The sequence below is a fragment of the Lygodium microphyllum genome, chromosome 17 (genome assembly GCF_053477565.2).
Source record: "Lygodium microphyllum isolate KBCC chromosome 17, Lygodium_microphyllum_v1.1.10, whole genome shotgun sequence".
NCBI lineage: Eukaryota > Viridiplantae > Streptophyta > Polypodiopsida > Schizaeales > Lygodiaceae > Lygodium > Lygodium microphyllum.
Genome location: NC_141151.1, coordinates 9,166,583 through 9,193,994, shown reverse-complemented (window position 1 = coordinate 9,193,994; position 27,412 = coordinate 9,166,583). Strand labels below are relative to the sequence as shown.

Genomic DNA, 27,412 nt, shown 5'->3' with positions numbered 1-27,412 from the left:
TTTTTACCATTTTTAATGAATTTTTTTATTTTTTGGGTATTTTTAAAAGAATTTTAAATTTTAAAATGGTCTGAATTTGTTTTTTGAAATTTGCAGGTTAGAAAAATATGGCAATTTGCTGCAGAAATATTGAGGATTTTTCAAGATTTTTCTTTTTTTTAGAAATTTTAAGTATTTTTTAATGATTTGTTTAATTTTTCAATGTATTTTAAAGGTTTTCGGGTATTTGAAATTAACAATCCGGGAAAATACCCAGGAATAGACTGCGTGGCAGCTACGTGTGAACAACCGCGAACACCACCTCATGGACCAGCTAATGTGCGTCCCCGCGCATGAAGATCCGCGAACAATCTCCCGCACACGAACACGAACAATCACAATCACCCACACGCGCGTGTGTCAAGGGCTGAGAAAAGGGGTGTATGGGGGGTGTTCGGGTATTTGAAATTAATGATTTGTTTAATTTTTCAATGTATTTTAAAGGTTTTCGAGTATTTGAAATTAACAATCCGGGAAAATACCGAGGAATAGACTGCGTGGCAGCTGCGTGTGAACAACCGCGAACACCACCTCATGGACCAGCTAATGCGCGTCCCCGCGCGTGAAGATCCGCGAACAATCTCCCGCACACGAACACGAACAATCACAATCACCCACACGCGCGTGTGTCAAGGGCTGAGAAAAGGGGCGTATGGGGGGTGTTCTGTTGTTGGATTCCTGCGGGTGGAAACAAGGGCTTGGAGGGAGGTTTTCTGCGGGGTGTCTGTGGGTGTGGGGTTCTGCGGGTGTGAACAGTGCTTATGGAGGGGTTTGGTGGGTTATGTGCGGGGGAACAGTGCTTGGGAAGGGGGACAGTGGGGGTTCTACGGTTCGGCGGGATGGGGGGCTTATGGAGGGGTGTGGTGGGGTATGGGTTTATGTGTGATGGTAGGACGGGGGGGAAGGGGGGACTTGTGTGGGGGGGTTGGGTTTGTGTGTGTTTGTGGGGGGGGGGGGGGGGGGGGGGGGGGTTTAGTGTGTGTTTGGGCATTGGGGGGGGAAGGGGGGCTTAGATGGGGGTAAGGGGGGTGGGTTTGGTTGCAGGGCACGTGGCAGGGCGGGGTCAACGGCGGATGGCGACTGCAGCACGCGACGAGGAGGGGGCGCAGCGCCGGAGGCAGCGGCACGGCGGGGAGAAGCCGCGAGCGTTACGGCAGAAGGGGCATCACGGCGGCGTGGGCGCAGGGAGGAGGCCATAGCGGGCAGAATGGCCGCTACATGGCGGAATCATCAGGCGAGGGCAGGGCGCAGGCAGCCAGCGGCCCGGCAGAGGCCACGAAGGAGGCACGATGGCGGGCAAGGAGAAGAGGGAGGAGGCGTGGAGTAGGGAGGGGAGGAGAGGAGCAGAGGAGGAGGAGGGGAGGAAGGAGAGGAGGAGAAGGGGAGGAGAGGGAGAAGGAAAGGAGAAGGGGAGGAGAGGGAGAAGGAAAGGAGGAGGAGGGGAGGGTGAAGAAGATGGAGGGGGGGAGCGGGCACGACAGGGAGAGGGAGAGAGAAAGGTAGTTGGGGGGGATAGGGAAGGGTGTGGGAGGGGAATGGGAGGGAGGGTTCATGGGATGGGGGGTGGGCATAGGGGAATAGGCATGGGGGGTGGGTATAGGGGAATGGGCAGGGGTACCTATGGGGGGTGCCCAGAGGTGGGAATGGGATGGGAGGGGGGCCCATAAGAGAAAGGCGTACCCCCGTCCCGCGCGCGTGCGCGGGGCGGGGTAAAAAAATTTACCGTGACGGGATCGAAATAGCGCCGGGATGTCGGAACGGGGCACGCGGACGCGACCGGGGTGCATGGAGACGCGGGAAATTGAAAACGGACGCGTTCACGCACGGAACGAGTCGCGCGAAAACACAAAAAAATAAAGAAAAATGAATATTTCCCAATCCGGTCATCAAAACGAAATGTCGTAAAAACAAAAACGGGGCAGGAAGCAGGGGAAGACAGGGGAAATGTGCAACAGGAGTTCCAGGGGGGTAAAGGGCGTTCACGTGCAAAAAACACGAAAAACAGGTCCAAAAACGCAATTAAAAATTAATATCGAAAGATCCGTCCAAAAAACCCAAAAAAAAGACCCGATAATGAAATTGAAAATTAATATTGGACGAACCGCTCGCCGGAATGACATGCAATAAAAAGGAAAAATGTCTGTAGGAAGGGGTGGCATAGGGTTGTCATGGTAGAACGCAATTCCGACAGAAGTAGGAGGGGTTCACATGCAAAAAACACCAAAAATACACCCAAAAACACATTGAAAAATTAATAATTAAAAATCCAAAAGTCGAAAGAGGGTGGAGGAAAAAGGAAAAAGGTGGGGGAAGGCACAGGAGACACGACTGTCAAATCAAATTGGAATTCCGATGTAAACAGGGCAGGTTCACATGGAAAAATGTCAAAAAGACACACGAGAAAGTCTTGAGAAACCGCAAAATTAATATTGGACAAACCATGCATCAAAATGACACGTAGTAAAAAGGGAAAATGTCAGGTAGAAAGCGGTTGTCAGGGCTATGATGTCAGATCACGGTTCCGAAGCAAGCAAAGCACGTTCACATGGAAAATCGGCTAATGTGCGCAAAATGCTTCAAAAATTAATAACTTGAAAACCGTGCACCGAAACATGGGTAGGTAAAAAGGAAAAATGGTCACTTCAAAGGGATGAACAGGTCTATAAGGTTGGATGTGGAGTTTGGTGAACGTAGGGTGCATGCACATGGCAGGACAACGAAATCAGGATATGAAGGAAAACTGCAAGGGAACAGCCCTGAGGTTGGGTGGAACATAAATGAGTGGGTGGGAAGGGACCCCATTAGGGTAAAAGCAAGTCATGGCATACATGTATGAGTAGGTTGAGGCATATGCAGAAGGATATGCAATTTAGACGCGCAGGGACGCGTCCCCACACTTAAAACCTTAACGGATAGGGTGAACCGAGCAACAGGGACCTAGGACCACACAACAAACCATCCACTAATGTCCCCACACTTAAAACATGAATGTCACTGAGAAACATAAGGTGTAGGGTTAGAAAAACTTGGCCCATATTGTTGAGGATCAAGGTTGATTGTCGATGGCATGTCCGGTGTTGTTATCGGCTGCAGCAGGAGGTACCAAGGTTCTCTCCAGCACACGCCCGTCATGGCAGGGACCATGCAACAGCACCCAGGGAGGTAGCTGGTTGAAGAAATCGCAGGAAATTCGTCGATGGCGAGGGATATTACACTCAACTCACAATCACTCATATGGAATGAAAGAGCAATCACTCACCCCATGACTAATATCACTCAAGAAATAATGATTGAATCCCATATCTCATACCTGGTTTAGAAATCGACAAGGGGGATGGTGCAGAGGGAGTATGCCAGGGTGCACAGTTGATGGTGCATTAGTGCGTCCAACCCGTCTGGCATAAGTGCAAGGAGGAAGGCAAGGGAGCCTTACAGTGCAGTGTACAGAACAAGGTGGTGTGTCTTGTGAAGACGGTAGAGACCCACCCCATGGGTGCATAGGAAAATGGAAACATACCTGACTCCAAGCGTCGTAACGTCCCTCAATCTCACCTCTCAATAATTGATTGAAGAAACTCCAGTCACACTCAACCCACCCTCTGTCTCACGCTCTGCTGATAGATACAGGAGGGCAACCATGTCCTAAAACCCATTGATGTAATCCTCACCGTCACTTGTGCAAAGGTTGTATACCTTGTGCGCATTTAATGGTGCAACTGTGCATCCTGCCCCGTGCCGGCATACGGTGCGAGAAGGAAGGCCAGAGAGCCTTATAGTGCAGTGCACAAAAACAAATTGTGCTTTGTGCATTGAGAGGCCCATCCCATGCGTGCAACAGTTCATTCACACTTCTCACCTCTCATTTGATTTGAAAGGAAAAGACTGGTCACTCGCCCCACCCTCTGTCCCACTCTCTGATAGATACAGAGGGCAACCATACTCACTTCCCCATCCGGTTAGGATGAAAGCTCGCGTCACTCGATTGTTTGTCGATGAAGATCGTGTCGTCAGTTGTTGAAGAGGCGTACCCAGGGAGGTAGCCATTAAATCGAACGTTGTGTTGGATAGGAATATGTCGTCTGCTAGAGGACAGTTAGACACTCTACAGAGAGACCCAGGACATAGCGTACCAAGGGAGGCAGCTTCGGAACTGGATCCTGGGGATATCAATTGATGAATCCACTTTCTGGACTGCTGGGTGTTGCCACCTTTTCCACAGCCAGCTTCTCGCCCAAGGGTGTTTGCCACCTTTTCTTGGAACGAGGCTTGCTATGACAGGGAATTGCTTCCTTTTCTCCCATAACAGATTTTTTTGTTTTCTTGTTTTTTTTTCTTTCTTGTCTTCTTTTTTCTTGTTTTTTTTTTTAATTTTTTTCTCCTACTCCCGAGGGTGTTTCCACCTTTTCTCGAAGAATAGGTCGGCATGACAAGGACCTAAGTCCTTTTCTCCCATGACCGATATTTTTTTCTTCTTTTTTTTTCTTCGAATTAAGCAAGGGAATGGTAGAAATACCACTTGTCAGAACCCACCTCGCCACTGTCGCTGGTGGAAAATAGAGGATAAGAGATCAAGGCTGGAAGGTGGGGTTGAGGGGACAGAGGGTTGTGTCCACTTCATCAGAAGTGGCTGAAGAACTGCTATCAGAAGTAGAATCATAAGAGTTACAGGGCCACGCCAACAGGGGAAAGGATCAAGTGACCGTGATTGTCAAGATCCCCAAGGAGGGAAGTATTTCTTCAAACAATATCCATTGATCAGGAAGGGATCATCAGAGGCATCAACGGTCTGCACTTGGACAGAGCCATTAGGGTTGACAGCAAGTACCTTATATCAGCCCATCCACCGCTGTTGGAGCTTGCCAAGAAACTTGCCAAATCATGAATCATAGGCTAGGATCAAATCACCTTCTTTGAACTCCTTGTGCTTGATGAAGCTGTCATGGTAAGCCTTACGTCAAGCTTGCGTGGCTTCCATGCACTGTAGAGCCATCCTGCGAGTTTCATCCAAACATTCCAGGTGCAGGAGACGGCGTTGCAGTGAATCATCGTCCCCCAAACGCTCTTTGATGGCCACTCTCAAAGAGGGTAATTCCAATTCAACAGGGAAAACGGCTTCTGTACCATACACCAGCTGGAAGGGTGTCTGTCCTGTTGTTGCTTTATGGGAGGTTCTGTACACCCAGAGGGCCTCTGTAAGTCGATCATCTCAATCATGACGATGTGCGGCAATCGTTCTTGTCAAGATCGAGCAGAGGATGTGATTCGTGACTTTGACTTAGCCATTGGCTCTGGGGTAATAAGGAGTGGACTTGCGATGGTGGATCTTATACAGCTCTGTCAACTCTTCCATGACTTTATTAATGAAATGAGTGCCTCTGTCACTTACCAGCTCTAAGGGACTGCCAAAACGGGTGATGATATTCTCATACATGAACACGGCCACGCTGTTACCATCGTCCCGCTTTAGGGCTTTAGCTTCACACCACTTTGTGACATAATCCGTATATACGAGGGTGTATCTGTTCTGTTTCCTTCTGGTAGGAGGATCGATTGGGCCTAGAAGTCGATGCCCCACTTCTCAAATGGCTTCAAAGGAAGGATAGGTTGTAGTGGCATGGCACTTGTTTTCGTGGGTTTCCCCATTCTCTGACAAGCATCACATCTTTTACAGTAATCATAGGCATCCTTATGAATGGTAGGCCACCAGTATCCTGCTAGCAGAGCCTTCCTAGCTGTGGCTTCTCCTGTAAAGTGGCCTCCACATGGCTCGTCATGGCAAGCCTTCAAAACAATCCCAATCTCATCTTCTGCAACACATCTTCTGAGCATTTCATCTTTGCCTTTCTTGTACAGTGCACCGCCTAACAGGGTATAGGGGGATGATTCTAACATAAGCTTCTTCCTTTCCCGACTAGAAATGCCATGAGGGTACTGTTGGGTTGCCAGCAGATTGGCAATGTCTGCATACCAGGGAGTTACAGTTTCTACCAAGAATAGGGAAGCATCAGGGAGGTCTGGATCATCCTGCTCCTCGTCTGCAGTTTGTAGGATATGCGACAAATGATCAGCCAGAACATGGGAACGACCAGGTTTGGTAATTACCTCAAAGTCGAACTCCTGGAATAGAAGGAGCCATCTCATCATTTGTCCTTTCACATCTGCTTTGTTCATCAGGAAGGGCAGGGCCTCATGATTCACATAAAATTTAAAGTGGGTAGATAGGAGGTAGTGGCGGAACTTCTCTAGGGCAAACACCATTGCCAAGCACTCCAGCTCTGTCACTGTATAGTTCCGTTCCCTATCAGTGACTTTTCGGCTTGCATAATAGATGGGTTGATCCAACTTCGAGGAGCCCTTCTGACAGAGAACTGTGCCTAAGCCTTCAATGGATGCATCAGTGTGTACATGGAACTCCTTCGTCCAATCAGGAGGTTGAAGAATGGGTGCCTCAATTAGACACTGCTTCAGAGTGTTGAAGGCTTTGTCACATTCTTCCGTCCAAGTAAACTCTGCATCTTTCCTCAGAAGCTTCTGCAAGGAGATTGCCTTTGTTGCAAAATGGGCTATAAATCTTCTGTAGTAACCCACATGGCCTAGGAATCCCCTCAACTGTTTGAGGTTGGTGGGTGCTGTCAGAGCTGCGATCTTTTCGATCTTTGCAAGGTCTATTGATATCCCTTGTGCAAAGACAATGTGGCCTACCAAAACTCCAGAAGAGACCCCAAAGATGCATTTGTCGGGGTTGAGGGAAATCCCATACTCCCGGCATCGATCAAAGCATTGTTCCAAATGTCCACAGTGTTCACAGATCAAACTATAGACACAGAAGTCATCCAAATATACCTCAATAAAGTCATGCAGATGATTTTGGAATGCGGCCATCATGACTTGCTGGAAAGTAGCAGGGGCATTGCAGAGCCCAAATGGCATCACTCGGTAAGCGTAGGTCCCCCATTCTGTGTGGTGAAGGTTGTTTTGGATTGGTCTTTTTCTGCTATATGTACTTGGTTGTATCCACTGAATCCATCCAGAAGGGAATAAAGCTCATGCCCTTCCACTGTGTCCAACAGTTGGTCTGTGAAAGGAGTAGGAAAGTGATCCTTCTTCGTCTTGGAATTCAACTTGCGAAAATCCACACATATACGAAGCTTGCCATTCTTCTTGGGTACAACCACGATGGGTGAAACCCATTCACTATTTGCCATTGTATAGATGAACTCGGCTTCCAGAAGCTTCAGCAGCTTTGCTTTCACCAATGTGGAATAATTCGGGTTCATTCACCTCTGTCGTTGCCGTACTGGCTTGGCATCAGGCTCCAAGTCAATATGATGCTAACATATTGTGGGATCAATCCCCTTTAGGTCTTTGTAGGACCATGCAAACACGTCCAAATTCTCTTTCAACAAGTTTTACAAAGTTGACAACTCCTCTTCTCGTAGGCTGCTACCCACCTTCAAATGGCGTTCAATGCCATCTGCATCCACAAAAGTTAACTGCCTTTCACCTTCTACTTCACGGATGAAGGTCCCACGGACTGCTTCTGGATACAGATCCGACTCCTTCAAGGGAGTGGTGTCCTCTTCTGATGTCCCACTAGAACCAACTTCTTCTCTTGGTGGAGACTTAGGTTGCTCCTTGAGATGTTGGAATGGGATTAGAGCCGTTTCGTGTTTGGTTTCACGATTAGTTACCTCTTGGCTTGAAGAATCATCTTCTGATGACACGTCCAGGAACGTCACATAGCAGGGACCCTCTGATACCTGTTGGGTTTGTGGGACTAGTGCTTGTTGGCACGATGCATCATCATCATCTTTCCTTGGCAAAGGTGGGTGAGGGTGGCATGAGCCACTGCTAAAAGATGGCTTGGTCTTCTTAATCCATTTCTTATAAATATTTTGCATATGAGAAGATCCATTTACCAGACCAAATGGTACCATCGCCATCCTGTCCCACAGCATGAGCTCGTCTGCTTCTGATGCTTCTGGAACTTCTTCTTCATATATATCTTCTTCGGGTGGGATAGATTCTTCTGTCTCGCTTTCATAACCTTCTTCTTCAATATCATCTCCTTCCTCTCCTGCCTCTGTCTCTGTCTCTGTAGGAGCTCTGTAAGAGAAGAACAGGTTCTCTGTTTCATCTTCTGCCTCTGTCTCTGGCTCTGCTATGGCCATGTAACAGGGAGAGCAGTACATCCATGCTTCTATCTCACTATCAGAAGTGATTTTAGAAATCATTCCCGGTTCAGGCAGAAAGTATTCACCCATTGACAATGGCTTTGCATCTTTTGGGAGTTGGCTTACAGTATCCACTGTTAAGGAACGTGCCACTGTTTTCTTGGGAAGAATCTGTTTGACAGCATCTTCATCTGCTGATGTTCCATCTGTAGCCTCATTAGGGGAGTCTGAAGATAATTCCAAGGATGTGGATCCATGTCCTTGTTGAGCACCATATAGCTTCAGCACCACTTTGTTGGGTCCTCTACCCAAGGTCAAGGTTCCTTTGAACCAATCCGTCCTTGCTCTGGCTTCAAAAAGCCATGGTCTGCCCAGTAACAGAGGGTAGGATGTACCATAAGAGTTTGGCTTCACCACCAGATAGGTTAGCCAATAATCTCTTCCGGCTACTATAGTCTTCACATATGGGAGAATGCCCAAAGGCTTGATTCTGCTCTGATCCGCCAGTCTGATGAGCCATTGGATTGGTTGCACACCTTGTAGGCCTAGATCCTTCATTGTCACATCCGTCATAATGTTCACTGATGAACCACCATCAATCAGTGCATTTGCAATGAAGCAGCCTTCTATCCACACACGAGTCTCTGGGATACCCGGATCCAGGAAGGCGTTAGCCACGTCCACTTCTTTGACAGGCTTTGGAGCTTTGTTGGACTTTGTTGCTGTTGAGGGAGCAATCCTTAAGCCACGTCTTCTTGTCAGTATACTTTTGAACCTTTTTCGGCAAAACTGGGAGACAACATCAATGATTGTCGGAATGTGAGGTTTGGTTTAAAGGTATCTAGATCTCTGACCAGATCGTATTCCTTAATAGGATCCACTGGCTTCTCTAACCGGTTAGGAAATGGGGCAACACCCATTTTCATTTTCCCTCTTTCTTCCAACAGGGGCATCATGGGGACTTCTTCTACCACTTGTGGCACTTCCTCCTCTTCTATTTCCTAGACCTCTGGTCCTGTCTCTGGAACTGTCTCTGTGACTCTCTATGGCACTGTAGTGCTCTGTACGGAACTGTCAAGCTCTGTTCTGTTCTGTTCTTCTGGTGGAAGATTGAACTTCACTGTTCTGGCAGGAGGATTATTTAATTTCTGGATAGGTGGTTCCTTCTTCTTTGCACGCGTGATAGCAACAACTTTCAATTCCACTAAATTGGAGGTAGGCTCTTGGGCCTTGGCCGGACTATCAGTAGCACTGTTTTTCACTGGGGCTGGGCTTGGACAATCTTTTGTAGTGTGGCCTTCTCCTTTTCATCAACTGCATAAGGGCTTATAATCCACTAACCTTCTGGGATTTGGACAATTTGGTGAAATGTGTCCCTTTTCTCCGCATCTGTAACACTCCACTTCTGATCTCTGACCACTGCCAGACTGTCTTCCTCTGTAACTTTGGGATGGAAATCTTCTGGGTCTGAAATTAGGACCAAACTCTCTAGGCTTGGGTCCAATATCATGTGTTTTCATTTTGGATTCCAGCAAGTTGAATCTTGCGTCTTCTTCCTTTCTTCTCCTATCATGCATCTCCTTTAGAGAGCAAATATCCTCTGTATGGTTCTTCCGCAAACAGTAGGAACAGAAGGCTCCAAGAATGGTTGGTTTTTGTGTACATTCAGTGGCTAAATGGCCTGCTTGATGACACTTTCCACACCAAGTATTTGACCGCATCACATCTCTTCCTACTCATGCAACTTTGGATATGCTGGCGGTATTCACTTTCAGCGTCTGTAGCTGCTCTATAATCACATCCATCAACTCCTTTTTGATATTTGCAACCGAGTTGGATAAATAATCCTTCAAGCTTTCTCCTCCTGAGGTACTAGTAGTAGGGTTTTGAGGAGTCTCTATAATCACTGCATCAATAGGCTGGGCTAGTACAGAGGGATCTATGTTCTGATTCTGATTCAGAGCTCCTGTTTGAACTATTGGTTGTTGGCTCCAGTTGGTAGGGTTCCACTGTTGCTGCTAATTTGGCACTGGGGAAATTGGTTGGGACCATTGTTGTTGTGGTTGAACCATCATTTGAGGCATGGATTGTGGCCACTGTGGATTTGGTGCACTGTACTGTGATACTGAGGGCATCTGTGGGTAAGGGTAGGGGACTGTCCCTGGGACTGCATTTGGTGGATACATCATTCATGGCATCAGAGGAGGTAGGACTCCTCTTCTTGGATTCATCACCAATCTAGCTTCCACTTCATCGTACAGTCTTGCACCTTCTGTTGCAGCTTGCAGTGTGGCTGGTCTTTGCAGCTCCACAAACTTACGAACTTCTGGTTGTAATCCTCTGAGAAACACCCCCTTCTGAATGCCATCATCTATATTATGGTTAGTCCATCTCTTCAGGATGGATTCCATTCGTGAGACATAAGCTTCTACTCTTTCTCCAGAGGACTGACTTAGGTTCATAAATTCCTCTCGCATCCGCTCTTCAAAACCTTCACGCCTGAATTTAGTGAGGAAGGCCAACTTCAGGTCGTCCCATGTGCCAAAAGTTCCTGCTGCTTGTCTCTCATACCACTGAAACGTTGCGCCCTTGAAAGTGGTGGGTAATATTGCTAACCAATGCTCAGGGGTTCTGGCATTGTTAGCCACACATGCTACCATAAACTCTGCTACATGAAGATCAGGGTCTTCATTGTACTCTCCCTTAAAAATTGGCAATGGAACTACATTCGCTGGCCTGTCATCAATATTTCCAAGACGGATCTGGCTTGGAAGTGGACCTCCAGCAAGAGGAGGAAGGGCTTGATGTGCCATTGGGACTTCTGTAAAGAGTTCCATAAGGGCGTCAAAGGTGGCTTCTCCTGCGAGCTCGTTCTCAGCTTTGATTTTTGCTTTCTCTCTTCTCACATACCTCTGGACTCATTCTAACGCTTGCCTCTTTATTGCGTCATTCATCAGGGGGTTGGCTCCACTCTATTGTTAGTGCTCCATAGAGGGATAAGAGAAGGCTTCAGTCTCTGGAGGACTCTCTTGCCAACATTTCTTCTACTTCTTCCTTTTCAACGTCTCTAAATTCTGCTTTCATGCCACTGCACAGAGAAAGGTATTCGGTTCTGAAGGTGTCAAAATGCATACATCTAAGCATTGTGGTGGTGCCATCATCGTAGTAATGCCAGCTTCTGATGGTTTCAACAGTGTATGTTGTGAAGAACACTCTGTCTACCAACTTCCAGTGGGTTGCCAATTGAACAAACAGAAGATTATCAGTGCACCAAGCATCCCATGTATCTTGCTGTTGAGCATCCACGAACAAATTCCAACTCTTTTCCTTCTTGTCTTTGTGAACCTCTACAAACCAAGACTCCTGAAGCTTCTTCACAATCTCCCACTTGATGATGTCTGGAAACTTCTCAATGAATGCCAAATCTTCCATGTATGGTCATTCTCTCTGTTTCTACTCTTCAGTTTGTTCCCAAACAGTTTGCCACCAAGATGCAAGTTTATGCTGCTTCATCAAGAAGAGGAAACTATCCACTACATAAAGCATGCATCATGATGGTGATGTGTTTCCACCATTGTGGAATGAACTTCTTGTGGAAAGTGGCTTGGATTATGAGAAATTCCAACTCTTCAGTGGAAGAAGGAACTTTACAAACATCCATTGAATTCTTCTCCTCTTGGCAATGCCAATTTCTTCATTTTCAGCCTCTTCTGGTGCTTGTTGATGGCAAGATTCCCCGACTGCGCACCAAAAACAAAAGAAACCATAAATCTTCCACTTAATAATGAACCGATTCGTTATCTTCATCATCTTCATCCATAGCTTCAACCATTAAACAAGAACAAAAGGGAAAAGAAGAATTTCTGCACAAAAGACAGAGGAGAGAGGAGAGAGAACAACTTTTTGCACCACCAAAAAGAGAATATGCAATTGGACAAGAGAGGGAAGGGAAAGAGGCACATAACCACTCGTGCACTCCACCCCACCTCTTCCCCAAAAAGCACACCCCTTCGTATTTTATTATTTCTTAGAATTTTTTGATACATTTGATATTATAAGACCTTTGGCCTTTAATTTTGAGTATTCCTACCCTTTACAAATGTATGCATGTAACACTTTTGTGTATATCATTTATTTATGATGGATGTGGATGTGGATGTGGCCCCCTCATGTAAGTGTGTATTTTAGTGATTTTGAAACAATGTAAATGTTATTCTCTTGATAAAAAATGAAAATATGATGCATGCTTGGATTCTTTTGTGCCTTGTTTTTACGCTTCTTTTGGGTGTCATCATATTCCTCCCACACTGAAATGTGAAGCATCCTCGCGAACCTTGTCAAAGAAGAACCACTGTCTAACACAAACAACTTCCAAAATTGTTAGTAAAACAGCTTTGATCATAAGGATGAGGCCTAGCCATGGTAGGGTATGGGACTCCAAATCCTTGACCACCAGAGTAAGGGAACTCCTGCCTCAAATACTCCCACACTGAAAATATTTTCTAGTCTTCAAAGGATAGGGTTCTGTCTTTCACAATGATCACAACAACAACTTCTTTGTCCAATGTAGAAAGGAAAAAGACTCCATCATGCAGGCCCAAGGATACTTTGGGAATAGGGCTTGGTTGTTCCTCTTGAGATAAGTTTTTTTTTTTTTTGAAGAGTGTATTTTTTAAAAAAAGGGTTATTCTTTCTTGCACTTCCTTGTGGTTGTTGCCAATGTGAGATGAAGGAAAGGGAAAGTTAGGAATGGTGAGGGACAAGGGAATTCGGAGAGAATGAAAGGGGGAAAATATTGGGGATTCTACTCTTCAGTGTGGGAGGAATATATTGGCAAGGATGGAGAGGTGAAGAGTAGGGAAAGGCCATCATAGAGGAGGATGAAGATGGTGCCATGGTGGAGACTCGAGAGAAATAGTGTAGTATTGCTAAGTTTGAGGGAGGGGGATGAAGGGACTATGAAAGGACATGGAGGTACTTTCAAGGGGTCTCAAAGGGATTGAGCTTAGAGATTCATTTGAGAGGCAATATAGAATAGGACCATGCATTTGTTTTGTTTTTTAAAAAGTGTTTTAGTAAATTAAATATGTTATTTGTTTTTTTTCATTAAAAGTTAAGGGTTAGGGTATTTGGTACTTCATTAGGGTTGAGGGAAAAGAAGATACGATGGGATTTGTTGCGGCCTTGACGCCAAGGAGCATCCTCTTCCTCCGTATCCTCTACCTCCGCAAGACCACAATGCAATGATGACGCCTTGTACTTCCTGGTGGTTGAGGGCATTCTCTCTCTCTCCCTCGATATCTGATTTTGTGCTAATTATTGGGTTTTGTGGGATGATGAGACGACAGAACAACAGCAGAGCATAGAGAGCTTTCTCATGGCATCCACAAGCACAACTGCGAAGTTAGGGTTGTCTATATGGATCGGTGAAGGAGTAAGGGAGGACTGTGAAATCTCGTGCTCGTTGCTTTCTCAATTTTGCATTTCACCATCCTCAACCTCTTACATGCTCTCTCTTTGTATCTCTGTATCCGTGTGGTACTTGTTCTTCTTGTGGAAAGCCAAGAGATGCAAAATTCTGTCGTTCCCCCATTGTGAAGTAGATAATACATTTTCGAATATGCTGCTACTGCCTTTGTTGCTTTGCGGTTGAAAGGGAGGCATAGATGTAGGGTGTCAACAAAGGGGAGAAGACAACACCGTGGACTAGGAGAGGAGTAGCCGTTGAAGGACTGAACTATCTGTTCTTCAACATCTTCTTCTTCTTCATAATGAGAGCAAGGCGGCAGGGGAGGAATGTGTAGCAGGCATCCAGGAGGAAGGCGGGCAGCATGACTAGGTTTGCTGATGCTGATGAAGATAATAATGCCACTAGAGTGGGTGCAGCATGTCAATCCATATGTGCGATGGGGCCAGTGGCAAAGGGAGGGTGATTCCTCCTCCTCCTCCTCCTGCTCCTCCTCCCCCCTCTCTTTTGTGTCTCTGTTCTAGTGTCGCAACGTCTTCCTCGTACCTTTTCCATCCGATTTTTCCTTGTTGGCCACTTTGCCATCTTTGTTCAAATTAGACATTTGTTTCCACCCACTTTCGATTTGGCCCCCTTTTTTTTTCCTCTGCATGCCTTCCCCTGTTTTCCCCCTCTCTCCTGCCGCCCCCTTTCTTTCATCTCGATCGATGAATCTTAGCACGGCTTGAAAGCATGGACTTGCTTTATCTTCTTATTTGTCGTTTTGCTTGTGAACAGCCATGGACAGAGAAGACCTAGCTCCCTTGACTCTGATGTCAAGCTCGTCAGACCGGCCACAGCTAAACGTACCTCTTCAATAGCTCCAAATCGAGGTGGACGAACGACTTTTCTGATTACAATGCCCTTTTCAAGATCACATTCGCACTCCTTCCCTCACTACTTCTCTCTCTAACTCTCTCTCTTCCTTCCATCTTCTTCGTTTTCATATGAGATGGTTCAATTAGCACGCGCACAAGAGAACGGAATGTGGTACCGTTATCTACCAAACCCACTCTTGTAATGGAAGCTCATAGGCTCCCACGCTGCTCCTTCTTCTTCTTCTTCTTCTTCTCTTCTGTGCAGAAAGCGTCAAGGTTGTGAAGAAGAAAAAAAAAGCACATTGCTTAATGGTTTCTAGGAGGAAGGTACGGTTTGGAATTGAGAGAGAAAATTTTCACGCCCTCGCTCTCTGTTCTCTTCAATAGTGAACGGCTTGCCCAATCGAGCAAGTGGGGGATGGTAGAATTTTGCACGTCCTGCTGCTCAAGGGCATTCTGGTTCTTTGAGCAACATTCTGGTTCAAGCCCTTCCCTTTCCTTCTCCATCACACTCCCCACCCCCTCTCTTATTCTTCTTCTATCTCTTTTTCCTTTCTTCTTAGAGGTATGTAGGCTACTCTTTTTTTTTTGCTAGGTATCAAAGTTGCTGGTTTTTTTTAAACCAACTTTTGTGGATGCACCTTAGAAGGGAGCCAAACTCTCCCTTCCCTTGTTGAAGACGGAGGAGGAGGGAGCACAGGGATAGATCCCATCATGATCAGTAGAGAAGGAAGCCTGAGGGGATGTCAAGGAGATCCGTGACACAATGGTAGAGGAGAGAGCCAGCGATAAGAAGGTTTGGCCATCGAGGCACATCTTCTTCTTCTTCTTCAGAAAAATAGTGCGCCTATTCTCATGAGGCCTCCCGCCTCACCCATCACAACAAGAAATCCACCATCATGTTGTGAGAGATCCAGATGGCCGTCTGCCTCATTCTACTGGGGAGTTTTCCAAGCATACTGTGTCTGAGGGCACCAAGACCATCACTAACTTCATGAGCACCTCTTGGCCTTCTTCTTCTTCTTCTCTACTGCTGCTATACTATGTCTTCTTCAGACGAGGGGCCAGGGGAGTGGAATTCACAGGGCCATGATGGGGAGCGAAACCCTCGTGCTACTGCATCGGCTTCTTTCTCTCTCTCTCTTTTTTTCTTCTTCTTTTTCATCTCGCAAACAACGACTCACTGCCACTTTATCTAACCATGATGGTTGCATGCTTCACAGAAAAACCCCTCCTTCCTCCCAGACAGACAACCGAGCTCGCAATCATGAGACTACACCCTCCTCCTCCTTCTTCTTTTTCTTCTTGTGCCTCTGTTACTTCTGCTTTAACATAGATTGTCTTTGATAGAACTGAGAAGAGTCTGCATGCCTGTTCAGGACCTTGCGCTGTGAGGAAGACCTTATGCAGTGGTTCTCCCCCTTCCTTGGCTTTTTTCACCTATTCATAAAAAGAGACTACCAGACAGCACAGATCATCATTAGAGATGTCATTTATCCCTTGGGCAGGGTCAATGGGGGTTGAGGGATCCTCTTTCTCTACTCTATCATCTTGGATTGCTTATTAGTTGTATCAGCATCAAGACGATTGGGTGCTCGAACTAGAATATTTTCATTATCACAAATGGGGGCTATAGCAATATCTTGCAAAGAATGTGCTACATCTTGATCCTGGACTAATTTTGCTTCTCTTTTCTCTTGATTTGATGAGGCATAGGGACATGAAGATTGGTCGTGAGGAAGCCAATGATTGCTTCTCCATCACATTCTTCTTTTCCTAGTATTTGCAATCAAGGTGCTTTTGTTGGTTGAATTTTCATCTTACACCCCATGAGATTTCCTGGTTTTTCTTTGCTCCATATTCCCTCATTTGAGGGAGGCCTTCTTTCTCGATTCTTCTACAACACAAAAGCTTTTGGACTTGTATTCCTTTGTGTTTGCAATTCTTCACAAAACTTGAGATTAGCTGTTTCCCCGGCTGCGCACCAAAATGACAGCAACCCTCCCACGGCAGGAAATGAACATGAAACCAAGGTAGAAGTGTGCAAAATCTATGCACATGGCTGAGCCATTAATCTCAAAACTGAAAAGAAACCATAAATCTTCCACTTAATAATGAACCGATTCGTTATCTTCATCATCTTCATCCATAGCTTCAACCATTATACAAGAACAAAAGGGAAAAGAAAAATTTTTGCACAAAAGACAGAGAAGAGAGGAGAGAGAAAAACTTTTTGCACCACCAAAAAGAGAATGTGCAATTGGACAAGAGAGGGAAGGGAAAGAGGCACATAACCACTCGTGCACTCCACCCCACCTCTTCCCCAAAAAGCACACCCCTTCGTATTTTATTATTTCTTAGAATTTTTTGATACATTTGATATTATAAGACCTTTGGCCTTTAATTTTGAGTATTCCTACCCTTTACAAATGCATGCACGTAACACTTTTGTGTATATCATTTATTTATGATGGATGTGGATGTGGATGTGGCCCCCTCATGTAAGTGTGTATTTTAGTGATTTTGAAACAATGTAAATGTTATTCTCTTGACAAAAAATGAAAATATGATGCATGCTTGGATTCTTTTGTGCCTTGTTTTTATGCTTCTTTTGGGTGTCATCAAAGGCCATGTTCTTGTGGACCATGCATGACTTTCCAGGATACGGAGAGTGTTCAGGTACATGTATATAACTCTATATTTAAAATTCAAGACTTGAATCAATTTCATTTTATTAATTCACTTATTTTTTCAGGTTTAACCACATCACGATATCATGCATGTCCTATTCGCGGTCCCTCTCTAGTTTCCTCTAGGCCAGCACGTTTAAAGAAGGTTATCTACGACAATCATCATCGATTTCTTCCTATTGACCATCCCAAATATGTTCTCCCTACTAATGGAATGACTCCACAATCTCTAACCATTCGAGATTCGAAGGAGAGATGGATTAATGCCGACAGCCACCCTCCACTCGGCATGAGTCGGTAAGAAGTGTATTTCTCTCGATTGACTTTAAAGTATTTAGCATGATGAATTGTTTACATAATATATTGTTTGTTTGTTAGGTTCTCTATATTTTTTCGTCTTCCGTACTGGACTGAACTCAATATCTCAAAAATGTTGTATCTACATTATGGGATCACTTGATAGGGACTCGTGATTCAGTCAATGTAAGGGAGGATTTACGTAACATTGGTCGCATGAGACAAGCCTGGCCACGCATTGGACCCAGCGGAAAGATTGAGCTACCCCATGCACCTTGGATGTTGTCAAAGAACGAGGAAAAAATAGTGAAGGAACAAATATATAGCTTTCGAACACCCACAGGATGTATGAGATGTCTCAAGGAAGCCTTCATAAAGAAAAAGAAAAGAGGTGTGGAGCAACTATCTGGTTTGAAGTCCCACGATTGGCACAAAATGATTCAAGTAAGGGTATCTCTAACCATGAATATAGTAATTAGTGGAGTAACTATGTGTAAACTTTGGGGTATGATGACTTTTTCCTCAATTGATCATTTGATCTATGAATATTGTTTACATTCATTTCGTACTTCCTACTAGCATATCCCATTGTGTATCCAAAGATGTACGTGATATCATTTACAAGATGGGAGAGCTTGTGAGGTGTGTATACATTGTATTTTTTCATTATATATCTTTGAATTTCTACACAAAAATAAACAATTCTCAAATACATCCTGAACAGATACATGAGCTCGAAGGAAATTGATCCAAACACATTGCAAGATACTTGAGTATTATCTGTTGAGGTGGTTTGTTTGGTGGAGGAAATTTTTCCTCGATCCATTTTGACTACTCAATTACATTTACTCGTACATTTGATTGATGAGATCGCACTTTGTGGGACAGTTCATGCAAGGTGGATGTTTTTTCTTGAGCGCTTCATGAAAACCTTGAAAGATTTTGTGAGGCAAAAAGCACGGCCTGAGAGAAGCATGGCTGAGGGTTGGTTAGGGCAATCATCCCTTGTTTATATCTCTGAATATCTTGCTGAAGTGGATCCCTCTCAACCACGACTATGGAAAGATTATGAATACTTAAGGATGACCTCTATAATACCTCAAGGAAAAGGAATGAGTAAAGTGCTAACAAAAGAATAACTTCGTAAGCTAAATAGTGTTTGTGTGCTCAATAGTGGTGTAATGAGCAAATGGGTGACACTATAAAATGAAGCAAGGGCAAGAAGAAAAAGCGAAAGACAAGAATTTCGCACTAGATATGGACGTAATGTCTCATTTTTAGATCATCTAAATGCGCTCCCATGTCATATTGATATAGATTGGTTACATGAGGAAATGGAGAGAATGGAAAAAGAGGAGGAAACTAATATATCTCAAGAAGAGTGGGAATACGCACGAGGTTGCTTATCAAAGGTGAGACATACTATCAATTAATTTGTTTCTATAAGTTTTATTTTATATAAATAATTGACATGTTTGATCTTTTATCTTTTACTACTAGTGCATATTATTTAATGCACTTTTTTGTGAGGGTAAACATCTTCGAACTCAACGTATAGATGAAAAGAGAAATACCCAAGATTGTGGTGTCCTTGTTCACTTCAAGGATGCCAATGGTACCATGGAACGTTATTGTGGCTTGATCCAAGATATTCTGAAGCTTGACTTCAGACAATTCTTTATATATGTACTGGATGTGAAGTGGTTTAAAGAAGTGGTAACAAATGGTGAGCATTGCACAATTAGACGTCATCCAAGTGGTTTTGTAATCATTGACTCTACAAAATTTTACCAAAACAAGAATGACACATTAGTACTACCTCAACAATGCGAGCAGGTATATATGCAAAGGCTAATTTTTTAATATGTATACATGTGATACATATACACAATATAATAAGTATTTAAGTTTCTTGCTTTTGTTTTTTAAATACAAGTTGTGTATCATCCAATGGTAAATAATAACCGATGGTGGTATGTCATCCCTATATCTAATCGTTCAAAACTAATATATGGTAATATTACCGACATGGAGATAGCAGATGACAATCCAACAATTAATGATGATGTGCATGATGACACCATAGTGGATGATATACATGATATAGTACAAGATGAACCTCGCGAGGATGTTCAAGGAAACGCAGAAGAAGACAATAATGTGATTGTCGATGATATTGATGAAGTTGTTGAGCAGTATAGCAACACATCTGATAGTGGGATAGACTTATTTGTTTAGTTACCTCTTGGTAACATAGACCTAGAAGTAGATAGTTTCGCAAGGGCTGATCTCATTGAAGATAAGATGGATCATTCACTGTAACATACTTAATTTGCTTAATGATTCAATGTGTATTCTTAATTCTATGGTTTTTATCATGCGCACACGTGCATACTCAAGAATCAATAGTCAAGTTTAAAGCTAAATTGAATTTTTCATAATAAAAAAGAAGTATTTTTTATCATCTTCAAGTAGAGAAATTACGAGATACATATTGCAATGCTTGCTACTAATTGTATAATAAGGTTTCTGTCGCTTGTCGCTAATTACTTATATCAGGCTTGTCAACTGGAGAAAGTGCCATTCATTAGAGAGTAATGAAAAAATAATTATTAACTTTGTTTTTTTAATTCAATGATTCAATGTGTATTCTTGATTCTATGGTTTTTATCATGCACGCACGTGCATGCTCAAGAATCAATTTCAGGTGGTTAAATAATTATTAACTTTGGTTTTTTAATTATATTAATTCCAATTTTAGGTGGTTAAATAATTGCGTGTCTGCTGGCACGTCTATTTGCGCGGATATATAGACGCAAAATTCGCGTCTATTTACACGCTCTTTTACACGCACATATAGACGCAATGATAGACGCGCCCGACTTTACGCGTCTAGCATGCGAGTCTATGCCTCGTTTCTGTTGTAGTGCGCCTGACATCCTTGCGCTCTAACAGCCAGCTGGTGCGCGCGTTGATGGAAACATAGAGATAATAATAATAATTTAAAGTAATATATAAACCTAAAAAGCGTTGCGTCGCCTGTCTGTGGGCTTTCTCCCGTAGTGCCAGGCCGATATATAACGTTCCGTCAAGAGGAACCAAGAGTTAGCTGGAGTACCTACTAGCACTAGAAGTTGCAGCCAACATGAGCAGCAAGCTACAACATCATCTCAATCAAGGAATCGAGGTACTGGAGCATTAGCCTAGCTAGCTGGAGTAGCATCGCAACCAATAGGAGCCATCTGGAGCAAGAGCGTAAGCTTTCCTCGGCAATGGATGCCATCTACAACGACACAATCTACAGCCAACGCCACCTATGACAGGTATTAAACTCCTTGGGTGCCATATTGCCATTAGAGCTGACCAATCACCACATCGCACACTGTAATTTGTTGTACTTGTAGTCTTTACAGAATGAGTCTAAGACTCGAACTCCACATAGAAAAACCAAAGACTAGTGGTCCTGCACAATTGTGGAAATGGTACGTCAATAAAGTTAATTCGATCTATGGTTAAAGAGAACATTAGTGACTACAGTTTACAATCTATGAATCCTTAACTAAATGATAAGTCCCAATACGATTGATTGGTTTTCAAAGCATATGTAAGAACTTAAAGGTGGGAACTTGGAAGTTGGAACTTGTCTCAAAAGCTAGAGATTTTTGGAGTCAAAAGTCACAAGCTCACATTTCTATCTTGAGGTATGTCTACATGACCTTTCCTTTAACTTTATATCAGATTTAGTTCATCTCAATTTGTGATTAAATAATACAATGGAAAATCAAATGCATATCTTTTTATGTGGCAATGTCTAATCATGACTCCATTCAAGCACATAAAAAATAGTAAAAATAAAAGAAAGTAGAAAAATCTTTTGGATCACATGCTTTGCCGAGAGAGGAGGATATTAATGCATCAAATATTGTGAATGTAGCAATTGGTATTGATGAAAGCAATTGCTCTAGAAAGAAATAACATCATAGGGTTTTTCTTTAGCATTGGAAAATTAATCACCTATGGGTCTATTGCATTGTTGATAATGATGGCAAAGAGAGGGTGAAATACAAATGGTGTTCATTTGCTCACAAGGCAAATCCATTTAGTAAAGCCAAGGGAGCAACATCTTTGCAAAAGAATGCATTACAGATCCATGAAAACTCTAGAGAGCATATTGAGGCAAAGCTTATGTGGCAAGAGCATGAGAAAGGAAGTATGATCCCTATGGAAAAGCACATCAATACTATGGTGGTTTGTGAGAAAGAGCGTATAATAACATGTATACAAACTGTTTCGTATGTAATCAAAATGTATTTACCTTTAGAGGAGTTTCAACATCAAAGCAACTTCCAAAAATTCATGAGAACCGCAAATATGCCTCTCAGAAGTGAGTACTCTTTTTATACTAGTACAAAGGAAGGAAAAGAATTTGAAAAGTCCATTAAGCATGTTTATTGGGAGAGATTAGGACATGGTATCCGGAGTAGTCCTTTCTACTCCATCTAGGTTGACAAGAGTACTGATATAAGGGGGCAGCAGCATATGGTCATGTATGCTACTTATATTGAGGATGAAGGTAGCAGTTCTGTAACCACAAAGTTCATGGATCTTCTTCATCCATTAAATGCAACCATTGATCCAACACAGGTTTGGTGACAAGGCTATGTAGAGAGATACCACAAATAGTGAGCTATTGTTGCATAGCTCACACAGAGGCACTTACAGCAAATGATGCATTTAGGAGGTTCAAGGAATTCAATACTTGGATAAAATAGTGAGAAAATTGTATGAATGAACTTCTAAATCCACAAAAAGGCATGCATTCTTGACTGCTATTGTTAAGTCATTTAATATTTGGTGGGAGAGGCAAGCTTAAACAACAAAACATGCATGCTCTCAAATTATTATCTAGGGCTCAAGTGATGACCAACATTGTGAGGTTGATGCTTGCATTGTTGACTATCATGTGGACTAAGAATGCCACTTTGTATTCTTTCTTAACTAACTATAAGGTGAAACTCCTTTTTTACTTTTTTGCTTATGTACTTTGGAAATTGGCTTGATCAAAGTGATTCATCTATCTGATCTTTCTGGAAATCAAAAGAATTGGAGACACTTTACTCATCGAAAAAATCCTCATTGTTCTGCCTCGGTGCAACAAGATCTTTCATGGAATTGATTGGAAGGGAGTTAAACATGTTGAATACCATTTTTCAAGATACTCACCCTAACATATCGAGTGTTGGAAGTCATATTAAGTCCATTATGGAAACTTTTCGTCTTACATTTCTTAGCACACAATTTGCTGCTAATTCTATGCATATGGAGAGCTTTATCAAAAAGGTGTATGAACATATGGAAGTTATGATGTACAAAGATACACAAGGTGTAAATCATAAACATTTTTTGCATTTGGGACCTATGTGGGAAGGACAAGAGACTTATGATGATGTAGTGGAACATATGATATATTTATAGATGCTACATCATAACTTTGATCCATGCTCTATGGGACAAATTTAGAAATGATTTTGATGTATATGAAGCATCAAATTTTTTCTCTCCATAAGATTATGAGCATATTGATTTGGAAAAGTTAGATACTTCAACCAAGGAATGGTTGCAAGTGTTATGCAAACATTTTTGTCAAAATGCAAGTCCTTTGATCAGTGAACAAGAATGCAAAAGTGAGTGAAGATATTTCATAACAAGAATGTGTAATTGTTTTAAGGGCAGAGACATGGACTTAGCTTGGCAAGAGTGTTGCAATCATAATGAACGGGAGCAATCACTTTCATCAACTATGAAGCCATGAAGAGCATTATTGTATTGCCCCTCTCTTCAATTGCATGTGAGAGAGGATTCTCCAAGATGAATAAGATCAAGAATAAGTTTCGAAATCATTTGTCACTTCACACTTTGAGTTTGCTAATGTTTGTGGGCATGAATACCACAAAATTTTCAAATCCAAAACAATTGCCATGGAGTGAATGCTATGATGCTTGGAAAGGCATGAAGAACAAGAGATCCAGTGCTTTGAAAACAACTTGAGGAAGTTGTTGGTGCTTCTTTTGATTTTCTTTTTATGTTTTTTGACTTTGCATGCAAATACCTTTCAAGTTTTTACTAGTTGTTGATCTCTTTATGTATTTTGTTTGGAAGTTGGTACTCTATCTATGATTGAATTGAATGTCTCATTACTTTGTGTGATTCTATGCCATAGTCTTGTAGAAACCTAAGAAAAGCTTGTCAATGATACTATACACTATACGCTTTAGTAGTTTCAATTGTTATTATTGTTTAACTTAGTCACTTTTACAAATTTATGTGTTACAAAAATAGGTGTGAAAAGCATACATATCCAGTGATTGTCAATGGAGTGACAATGTTCAAATTTGCCATGCAATTGGGAATGGCAAGGTCCAAAAGACAATGTCCTATGAAAAGAAGGGGTGCATGTAAAATCCTAACATTGGTGTTATGGCTATGCTTTGCATATGCGAGTAGTTACAAGTGCTATCCTTTGTCTCCAAACTCCTCAACACACACTCTCTCTCTCTCTCTCTCTCTCTCTCTCTCTCTCTCTCTCTCTCTCTCTCTCTCTCTCTCTCTCTCTCTCTCTCTCTCTCTCTCTCTCTCTCTCTCTCTCTCTCTCTCTCTCTCTCTCTCTCTCTCTCTCTCTCTCTCTCTCTCTCTCTCTCTCTCTCTCTGGGTGTGCTATGTAGAGTAGTTGTAGAAGATTGTACATATATACAAGTTATGAAGATGTCCTTGCCTACAAATGTCCAATGAAATCCTTAGTGCTATGGATGTGCTATGCATATGCAAGGCATTTATTTTCAATTACATTACTCATCACAATATTTCACATAAGCATTTATATGTTATTATCCTCTTTTTTTGAGATTGCATACTTTTTACATCTCGGTATGAATACATACCTTATGGTGACATTCAAACTACCAATCTCTAGAACTTGTGCAAACATGGTGGTCGCATGTTATGTAAAATCCAAAGTGTTATGTTTTTTCATTATTTATTCAAATTGCTATTTTCACCTTATGTTTGCATGTCTTGTATGCCAAAATTCATAAATTAGGTTGCCACATGTTACATAGAACTAAAGACTTGCATTTATAATACATTATCACTGTTCAATCAAAGGCCAGTGGGAATATAAAGGTGAAGTTACAAGTTTACTACAATCGAACCCACATAATTCTTATTGTTTTATCAATATGCATTGAAGGCATTCATTGTTAACATAAATGAACAAATAATACAACCACTTTAAAAGCTACAACCTTTTCATGTTCAGGTATGACCTTGAGGTTGATATTGCATATTGTGACAAGGCAAAGTATACTATATACTTTATGATGACTACTTGCAAATCAAGGAGCACTTAAAGAAATTATAGACTTGTGTATTCTGATTTTGAAAGTTTGGATGATCCATGTTCTAATATTTTGGAAGTTTAGTCAATACAAGAATCTTAATACCTTGATGATCCATATTTGATAACCACTTTATTGTGTAATGATCTCCCTCCTAATTGCCTAAGATGGTGACCTTTAGCAATCATCCAATTACTTGTCCTTCATGACAATGTCTACACCCTAGAGAAATTTTGAGCATAGCAAGGAGGTTTCTCATTGGATTTGCCACATATTAATATGGGGTACATAGACCTACCTATGGAACTAACCTAACGATGGTCTTGATCAATCTAAGTTTTTTTAGTCTTGAAGGCCCTATACCACCATTGGGTGGATTAGTGCTTACTCAAGATAACCAAACTTGCACTTGGTTTATAGAAAATGCAAACTAAGGGGTACAAGGCTCCCCTCTTATGTGGAGGCACATGGGTGAACTATTCTCCTAAAATTGATTTGATCAAGGCCAAGGATGACTTTGGTGGCTAATATTAGTGACTTGACTACTTTTCTAAGAAAATCAAATTTAGGGTTTGAAACTCTAGTAGCTTGGATAATATCTTTTTGAAAGAAGATTCGCATGCTTTGAAATGATTTGAGAAAACTTACATAACATTTGCAACTATGTTGACAAGCGCAGCTCAGTAAAGGATTATGAAGTTCTATGTGCAGTTCTTACATGTTTATTATGTAGCAGTTTTACTGATGGTGTTTAGACATGCGTCGTGTTTCAAAGTGACGTAGATTTGTAGGTAGGTTTTTGTGTTGTTTAAATACATGGTGGATGTCAAAAGGAGAATATGTATGCATATGTAGTTCGAGTCATTAATCGTGATTTTGAATGTTCACATTTTTTTTGGTATGTTAAATGAGGTTTCTTCTCTTCAAAATAATACTTTTTACATCTTGTTGGGTGTCTATATAGGTTGTTGTACCCTACCACGGTTGCATTTTTCTTATAGATGGTGGCTTGCTCAAAATTCCTAGCTTTGTATATTATATGTTTTTCTTCATTTTCTTGATGGGATTTCTTAGGTGTTGTTGGATTCTTTTCACGATGTTCATCCTCTGTCCTACATACTCCTTTCCATTTTTCTTACATCTTATGATGTAGATGAAGTACTTGCTTTTGTATCTCTGCATTGGCGCTTTTGGACTAGCTCGTGGGTCTCGGTTGCAAACGATGCCAGATGATATGGAAGTACTTGAGCTGGTGGCAGGACACTTTCAATGGTTGAGGCTGGAAGTTTGGCTTTGGCAGAAGTTTGGTTTCTTCTTGGTTTGCTTCTATCTGCGTTTCTATGAGTTTTTTTTAAGTTTGAGAAGAAGTGTTTGAGAGCTTCCTATTACGTAGGTTACGTCATTGAATGGATTGGAGTTGGACTATTTTTCTAGGTATAAACCTCTTTGCTTAGTAGGTATGTGACCTTCTCGATCGTTATTGTAGGATTGTCATGACCATGATTGTAATGGTTATTTCTCATGTAATCTTCTAGTGTGTCCTTGCCTTCTTTTTTCGTGACTTCTACCAACTGGTTGAGCAAGATGTTAAATTCATAATGCAATAGCTCAATTGGGTACGTCCCAATCCTGTTTGTTCTTGTGTCTAACGCTTGGGCCGTGCTTGTTCGTAGTGGATTGTCAACCATGTCTTCGAACTCAAATTCGAGTCTATCTAGTATGTATTTGAGGAATCATGCATATTAAGTGCATGTGAGTTAGCGTTGTTGTCAAAGAGAACATGGATTTATGGTACCACTTGCTATTCATCAGTGCCTTGCGTCGATGCTTGCTACACCACAGGATGAGTTGTTGGTTTGTTGAAAGAATCGTGACCTAGATTCCTGATATCATTTTTCATTTGTTGTGTCAATATGGTTGATCTTACACATGGTAGCATTTGTTGCACTATGGTGAGGTCAATGTTCTCAATTATCATTGCAGTTGCCCCAACAAGTGCTATCTTGTCTATCTCATGGAAGTTCTTGTCATGTAGCCAGGTCTACAATGTCGGCTCGTCATTTGCATTCATTTGAACATTGACGGTCTAGATCTATTCAATTGTGTAGTATTTGTGTAGAATCTACTTGTTGTACTTGCAAATATCTTCCTTGTGTGTGCATATGATTGTTGTTTTTTGGTCGATGAAATCTAGGATGTCCTTCTCGTCGATCATGCACTGACATAAGCATTCATATATATCTCACTTTGTTGGACAATGATACCTGATCACTTGTAGGAACTATAGGAACAACAAGTCATGTACGTGCTGGGAGAGTGTGTTGCTTTCCATGTGCCCAGTACGAGGAGGATGTGATGTGACATTGTTCGCAAAACTCGGCTTGATGATTGCAATAGGTGGTAAATGTGCAAGATCGAGCTTCTTGCTGAGTGGATTGAGCAACGATTCTTGGTAGATGCTCACTATCTGATGCACTATTATATTGAGCGTTGT

General features: G+C 42.3%; 1 pseudogene; it reads left to right on the top strand.

Annotated features, from left to right (window-relative positions):
- Positions 1 to 691: 691 nt before the first annotated feature.
- Positions 692 to 23,572, top strand: LOC148021557 (uncharacterized; annotated as a pseudogene).
- The last annotated feature ends 3,840 nt before the right edge of the window (positions 23,573 to 27,412 follow it).